This window comes from Lynx canadensis, chromosome C2 (assembly GCF_007474595.2).
Source record: "Lynx canadensis isolate LIC74 chromosome C2, mLynCan4.pri.v2, whole genome shotgun sequence".
Lineage (NCBI taxonomy): Eukaryota > Metazoa > Chordata > Mammalia > Carnivora > Felidae > Lynx > Lynx canadensis.
The window spans coordinates 107,960,254-107,968,128 of NC_044311.2; the positions used below are offsets into that span (position 1 = coordinate 107,960,254).

Consider the following 7,875-nt stretch of genomic DNA (forward strand, 5'->3'; position numbering starts at 1 on the left):
AATTATACACACTGTATTTCCTATAACATATTTACCAAATTTCTTTCTTTAGTTATTTTAACAGAAATATCTTTTGTTATATTTATTCAAAGATAATTCAAGGATACTTACAATTCATTAATTATATTTTTATTACCAAACTTTTTTTCTGCCCAATTAAGCCTGATAGTCAAGCTTCTGAAGTGCCATTAATCTTATTTATTGGTGGAGGTAATAAAGTCAAATGTTTCCAAGAGTCAGGCAATAAATAAGATGAAGGAGGTAAAATAGTATTATAGAGACATTATATGAAAACCAGAAGTCCAAAACTCATGTTCAAGCAGTCATTGCCATGTTATAATTTAGGACTAGCATTGCTGGATATACTGTTTGTTTTTTTTCCCCCAAAGAATCCAGAAATCCAGAGCTTTATAGATGAAAAGTGAAATGTCAAGATTTTATTATTATTTTTTTAATTCAAGCAAAACATGCTGTGTGTCATATCTGTCTCCTCTCACATAGGCAGCCAGTTTTTCTGGAATGTCATGGGTTACTATAATTTCTGGCAATAAAATTCATGAATAATTATGTAATGAAGGCAAACACTGGATCTGCAAACTGACAGTTACTCCTATTAAAATTTATTTTGTTGTTTGTTTTATTTTTTTATGTTTTGTGTGTGGATGTTTGTTGTTTTTTGTTTGTTTTTGCTTTACTCTTCCTTACTTTAGCTTAGTAGTCACCTATCTGTCAGGCATTATATAACCATCTTGCGTCTGACTTGATGTTAAGGACTGAAATTATGGCAGTGAACCAACAATGACACAGTTCAGCGTCTTTTTTTTAGAAAAGCTAGACAATAAATAAGTAATTAAAAATCATGGTAAGCCCTGAAAGAAAGGAGCAAGGAGCAGGGAAGATAGCAGTGATGGCAAATGCGGTGAAGCTTCTTGATGACCAGAATTACAAAGATGCCATGAGCAATGCCATAGATATAATATCCACCTCTGTGCTGAGCCCAGTGTGTGCCTTCCTTTCTTGGACTCACAGCCTAGAGTATTCCAGAGCAACTGTTATCTCTGGATGGGAAAGAGACACCAGGGTCCAGGATTGGCCTCTGGGTACCTGTACTCCTACCCTGTACTACATATGTCTACCGTATGTACTGTGCCACCAGAAAAAGAAGTGGTTCCACCCTTGTGAGGACCCGGACTTTTTTTTTTAACCATCTATTAAACCAGACACAGACCAGACCCTGAAGAAAAAGGGGTTGATCTCTCAAGATGGCAGCAGTTTAGAGGCTCTATTGCACACTGACCCCCTGGAGAAGTGAGGTGCTCTAGATCTGGAGAGGATGATGACAGCCTGGGTAAGTTTCCTGTGACTGACAGTTGAGCAGGGACGTGGATTCTAGGACCAGATGACTTCCTGGATGACCCTGATGATGAGGACTGTTAAGAAGACATTCCCAGGTGTCTGGGTAAGGGGGAAATCCAAGGGTAGAGGTGTGGACAGTGCCTATACAAATCTGGACACTTCCATCCTGGGGATCGGGACAAGCCCTGTGCCTGTGACATTTATGGACAATGTTACAAGAACTGACCAGGCCTCAGTCACCACTCCCACTTGGCTAAGGAACAGGGTGAGGATAAGGAAGACTCACAGCCACCCACCCCAGCTTTCTGAGATCAGAGGAGCAGAAATCCAAGAAGGGTCTGGACGGATTGGGCCTGCTCAACACTGTGGTGACTTCTGCCTCAAAGATCAACAAGAAGACAGGGCAGTCCAAGGAGCTGGTGTCTTGTTCTGATTGTGGCCACTCAGAGCACCTGTCTTTCCTGAACTTCACCCTGGTGACGATGGCAGCTGTGAAGACCTGCTGCTGGCAGTGCATCTAGCACAAGTGCTGCAACATCTGCAGCACCTTGGAGACACTGTGCAGCACCTTGGAGATCACTGTGACAACTGTGATGGTGGCTACCATATGTACTACCTCACTCCATCCGTGTCTGAGCCTCCTGAAGGAAGTTGGAGCCGCAGCTTGTTTCTGGACCTGTGGAAGGAGAGAGTTTCCATCTACTGGAACCAGAACTCCTCTTGATATGCTCCCCACCCCCACTGCCTCCATACCTCTAGGGCTGTCGTTCTCTTCCTCTCTTGTTTTTCATGCCCACCTTTCCCTCTTCTTTCGCAAGTGCAGAGAACCTCGGGTAGTCGTGCTAGTCTGCTTTTGGCAGCAGTAAGCTCAGGTGGCAACTCTGCCCCCCTCTGGCCACCGGGAGATGTTGGATAATGTGCCTGTTTTTTAACTCCATGAAAAAGTCTACCTCCGAAATCCCCTTTTGTTCTTCCTAGACATGCAGCTCCTGTCCCTAACTGAATTGGGAGCCTCTGCCTCCTGCTCTGTGTATCTTGGCTTCTGGGTCACAGGGAGGCCACATAGACATCCCCCTTTCTTCCCTTGCAAGCTCACTAGCAGCTGGGAAGATCTTCACACCCTGATCCCTCAGTTTTTTGCCTGGGGACACTGAGGTGGAGTAGTTGGCACGGGTGTGGGGGTGGGGCACTCCATGCCAGGACACTCTGGAGTGGCCTTCCCCTTGGCTGTGGGCAGGCCCTAATTCACTGTCACTTTGGAGTTGAGGTGTCTTTTTTCTTTCTTTACTTTCTTTCTGTATTCTAAACATTTGTACAAATAAATACTTTTACACGGAAAAAATCATGGTAACTGCTGAGAAAGATGTAGAAGTTCCTACCACCTCTCCCCACTATACTGTGGATTGTTATTTGCTATATAGTATTCTTGGAAATCTGTTAGTACTATTTTTGTGTCTATGCAAACTTATGTAATTAAATTTAACCAAAGTATAGGCCTCACCATTCATAGGTGTGAATATTATGCTATTCAAAAAGACCCAGAAATCACTTGAATGCTGTTCATTTTCCCAATAGCTAGTGAGAAGTGTTTTCAAATTCTTGAAAATCTTATCTTGTTGCTGGAGTCGTATTTGAATTATAAAATATTTCTTGGGGGATAGTGACATTTTTTTTCCCCTGAAGCCATTTGGGGATAATAAGATAATTCCCAGCCTGGTTTTGTTGTAAGCATGGTCCTCAGCCTTTCAAACATGTTATCAGATCACCTCTCCTGTGCTTTCATTTTAAGGTGCTTGAACAAAATAGTTCTCCACCAAAGTCTGTAAGGGAGTATTTGACTTGTTTGAATTAAATCTATGCCGTCAATAAGGAGCTCATATAGGGAGGAGGTGGAGTGGGGAATCAGTTCTATTTTATTCTCTTTTTTAATACTTTGCAAACCTAACCATGGTCTACAAGGATTATCTGCTTCTTAAAACACTTCTCTGCTGTTCTGAAATGTTTACTTCCAACAGGAACTTGATGGATGTTTAACATTTCTGCACATTATATTACTTTTGCTCATCCAGTTAAAATCCCAACAAGCCTGGGCTTGACATTGAGTTGGAGGTACTATCACAGCTTCTGTTCTCCTTATAAAAAGTGAGCAGTTCATTATGTTTTGTCAAAATGTTCTATGTCAGTGCTGTCCTCATTAATGCTGTGCCTTCTTGGTGACTCTGTAACAGTTCAAATTGCTTTAAAAAGTTACTCTTAAGAATGCCAAAAAGGAAAGGAATTCATATATCTTTATGTCTCTCATTTTGGATGGTATATATTATTGTTTCCCTAGGGAGGCAAACAAACAAATATTGAAGATATTTGCAACATGAAGTGAGCAGTGAGTTTGCCATTATAGGCCACTAGGTTATCTTGGTTAAATTCTCTAATTTGTCTGAATCTTAGTTTACTTCCCTGTAAGGTGAACACAATAAAATGTATTGACTTGTTGAAGTTGATGCCATTTTAAAATGTGTGTGGAAATATTTTTTATAAAAATACTGAATTAAGTATCAGGGAATATTGAAATATTGCTATATGTTTTTATTAACTCCTTTACTCTCTGAAAATGAAGGCTTGGGTATGGGGCAGTAGGAGATCAAGTTAAATATATATATGCCAAATATATATATCACAAAGATACTGAGATTACATATTATCAGCTTTCCCATGTCACAGATTCAGTTGTCTCTAAGGGATCTTCTGACATAAGCTAGTTTACCATAAATGTTTTGGTGGCTTTTCGTCTCATCTTTGACTCCTAAGGCCCAGAGAAGCATAATACCAATGGCATTTAGAAGAAACCCTAAGACATTGAGTATCACTTAAGATGATAGAACAGCTATTCTGCCTGAATTGTAAAATGTCCACTCACATGTTCTTCATTGGTATATATACAAGAATATATTAATTGGTATATCTTCATTGGTGTATATATATTTAAAAAAAAGACTAGAACTAGAAATAGTGACAGGACTTGGTATTATGTTCAACAGCAAAGCACTTCTCAGATAATACACATTCACTTGATTGGCTGTTGCTGTCTGATGACACTGTGGACATCTCTGGGCTTTCAGAACTGTACTGTAGAAAGTCAGTCAGGACCCCACCAACAATTGGAGATCTTTGTGTTTTCACTGTACCTTATTTCTTCTTCAATGCATGCTAAAAGAGCTCACTAGAAACCATTAGTACATGATTCCATTCTTCAACAGGGATAGCCATTTCCAGATTAATTATTGATATTTTTGTTTGAGATGTATTTTCCATCAGTGGTTTATATGGAACAATTCTATCCTAAGTAGTATAGTCAGTCTGACATAGATCACAACAAGGGGAAAGTTCATAGTTTTCTACTGTGGCATCATGTTCAGCTGTATCAATTCAACACTTTAGAAAATGGCACAGCTTCAATTTTCAGAGTAAAAATAAAAAATAAGAGTAAGGAAAGGGAATCTCTATAATATCTGAGCATTATTTGACTGTTGTTCTTTTTGTGATGTATTCTTTCAGTGCTTAATCTGTGCCCAGTCCAAGACTCAGTGTTGTGCAATGTTCGGGGCGGGGGATAAGAGGAAAGAAAAGAAAGCAGAGTTCTTTCTTAATATGATTAACAGATTCCAATTTTATTTTATTTTGGCTAATATTTTTTGTTTCATTTTCCATTTGCATAACTCAAAGCTAGGCTTTTTGAATTTTCATCGTTGGCAGTGGAGTAAAAGTAAAACAAAGAACAGAAGGTGACATCATCAGAAGAAACTCTGGAAATTGCAGAAACAGGTTAAGTGGAAGCAAGTGCTTCTGCTATAAAGTTAATATTTTGTTAATGTACTTTTCAAAGACTGAGATACTGTGATAGTGCAAGCAGTTTATAGTCATACACTATTCAAATGTGTGTGTGTGTGTACATTAATTTTTGACAGTAAGAAATATCACAGCACTCTTTGAATTACTGGGGTTTTCTTTCACTTGGATGTGTCCAGCAGCTCGAATCAATCCAAAGTTTCAGTTGCTTGAATGCCCCAGATCTCTTTCTTGAGCAGAGAATCAGCATGTACATGAAGCTCATTGCTCTCCAAATCTCTGTGTCCTACACCTCCTCCTTCCTCTCTCATTTCTGATGTAGGACCTGACTAACAAACTTTATTACTGAGAAAAGGAGGGAGCAGTTAACTAAACATATAGACAATTGCTCAAGTGCTGTGGGAAAAGATAATCATGATCTTCTCAAGCACTTGAAAGAGTAATTATTTGGACAAGTGCAGCACAGAGGTGGAGAGGTTTTGTGCAATCCAGTGCAAATAACCAGGGACAGGCAGGGACCAAGTCTAAATCCAAGTGCATTATAAATATTTTTAGCTAGGCTGCCCTTGATGAGTGTCTTCATCTCATCTTCAGTGCCCCTAGGCAACTTCCTGTCATTTAGTTGGTTAAATGGAATTTAAATAACTAGTTAAATAGAATAAGGACTTTTAAAAGCTTGAAAGTTTATAGAGATAAACTAGTCCATTCCCAGAGTGAGCCTTAAACCATAATTTTCCTTTCCTGTTCTTGCAATCTTTTGTTTGCACAAAGTTTTCTTAATTTTTTCTAACCTTTCCTGTGACTCAGGTGGGTACAGATTAAGCACTGTATGAATTCAGTGAAGGTGAGTGCGATTTTCATTTTTTTCTTACAATTATTGTTTGCTTCATTGAATAATTATTGAATAATTGGTTCACCACCTTGATAGGAAAACGGTGTTCACACACCTATAACTTGAGGCTGCAGAAACAGCCAGTAAAGGTGACTAGAAGAAAAAATGGAAAATCTCCTACTGAATGGTGGTAAAAGAAGTCTAGATTGGTTTAAAAATATCTGAGTGAAAAAATAAGAAAATAAAAATCAAAATAAAAAAATATCTGAATGAGGTAATATAGCGTGGTGGCTCAGACTAGAAGGAAAGGAACCGGCCTGAAAGATGGAAACCTTGGGTTCTGTTACTTAATTCCTAAATAAAAAAAAAATATATATATATATATATATACACACACATATATATACACATATATATATATATATATATATATATTTTTTTTTTTTACTTAGGAATTAAGTGACCTTAAGCAAAACATTTGCCCTTTTAAAGACTTGTTTTCTCCTGGGTGCTAACGTGTGCCCAGCCAATCTCAGTAACGATTATGTCAGTCAAATGAGGTAATGTATGCTGTATAGCAATATGTTCTCTACCTACATGTATACAGATGTAGGCTAGATACTCTCATTACAGATGAGGCTAGAACTGCATTGAGGAGGTAAGAGTAAAACAATTTTTGCAGTGATATATTTGACTGTTTTAAGTATAAAATTCCTTTTACTTGAATGATATGTTTAGAAGAAGCTCTAGTTCTTTTAAATCCAAGAGGAATATAAAAGTATGGAGATCATTTCTGCCCTACTGCCTAATTTCTTATGGTTTCAGCCTACGTTATTAGTAGAAAAGGAAAATTCCCTGAGACATTAAAATGTAAATGAGAAGATAAGATGTGGATATAGTTTAATTTAACAATGTTTGTGAAATTATGTTTTGTTCCTAAAATTTAATTTGAAAATTTGTATGGGCTTTTTCTCCTTTCTTCTTAGAATACTCTTATGCAACATTGATCATATGATCAGGTCAGCTTCCCACTATTATACACACACACACGCACACACATATGGGTGTGTGTGTATATATATGTATATATATCCGTGTGTGTGTGTGTGTGTGTGTGTGTGTATATATATATATATATATATATATATATATATATATATATATTTGAGAAGAAGCCTCACAGCCTTCTGAGGCAACTCTAGACAAAATTTAAAAGTCCATGCATCCCCTTAAGGAGTTTAAGAGTTTAAAAGTCCATGCACTCCCCTTCAGGGAAAGTCCTTTCCCTCCGGGCACCTATGTTCTGTATCACTCTCATAAAGTGATAGTCTTAGCTGGTTATCCTCCCTGTGTTTTCAAATATTATGCTAAGATTCCTCATAGTTTAATGAATAATTCTTGAGATGCTGGTAAATTCCCAAAGGTGAAATTTGAAGCTCAATTATAGTAGTTAAAAAAATATTTGGGGAGCATAAAGGCCCCTCTTCTACAAAATTCCAAACTATATCATTTATATATCCTAAGCCTCCCATTTGCTAGCTCACCCTGACAGCTATCTTGTCATTTCTAATAAACAGCAAGGTTTTCCATCAAGGAAATGAATATTCTTGAGATGGTTTCCTCATATAGCACTAGATATTTATTATTGACATTGATATAAATGATAAAGGAATGTTGGTGTTTAAGAAATGTTATTTATTACTTAATGCAAATTGAATTTAATGTCAGACTAACATTACATATCATAAATGCATTTCAGTTGAGATTTAATCTTATTATTTGTAACCCCTCGGATTTGTTCTTGCATAGCGCTTATTTTTATAATGACTTCTTCCTGCCCTAAG

At 37.6% G+C, this 7,875-nt stretch overlaps 1 pseudogene; it reads left to right on the forward strand.

Annotated features, from left to right (window-relative positions):
• The first annotated feature begins 859 nt into the window (after positions 1 to 859).
• On the forward strand, positions 860 to 2,080 carry LOC115522899 (annotated as a pseudogene).
• The last annotated feature ends 5,795 nt before the right edge of the window (positions 2,081 to 7,875 follow it).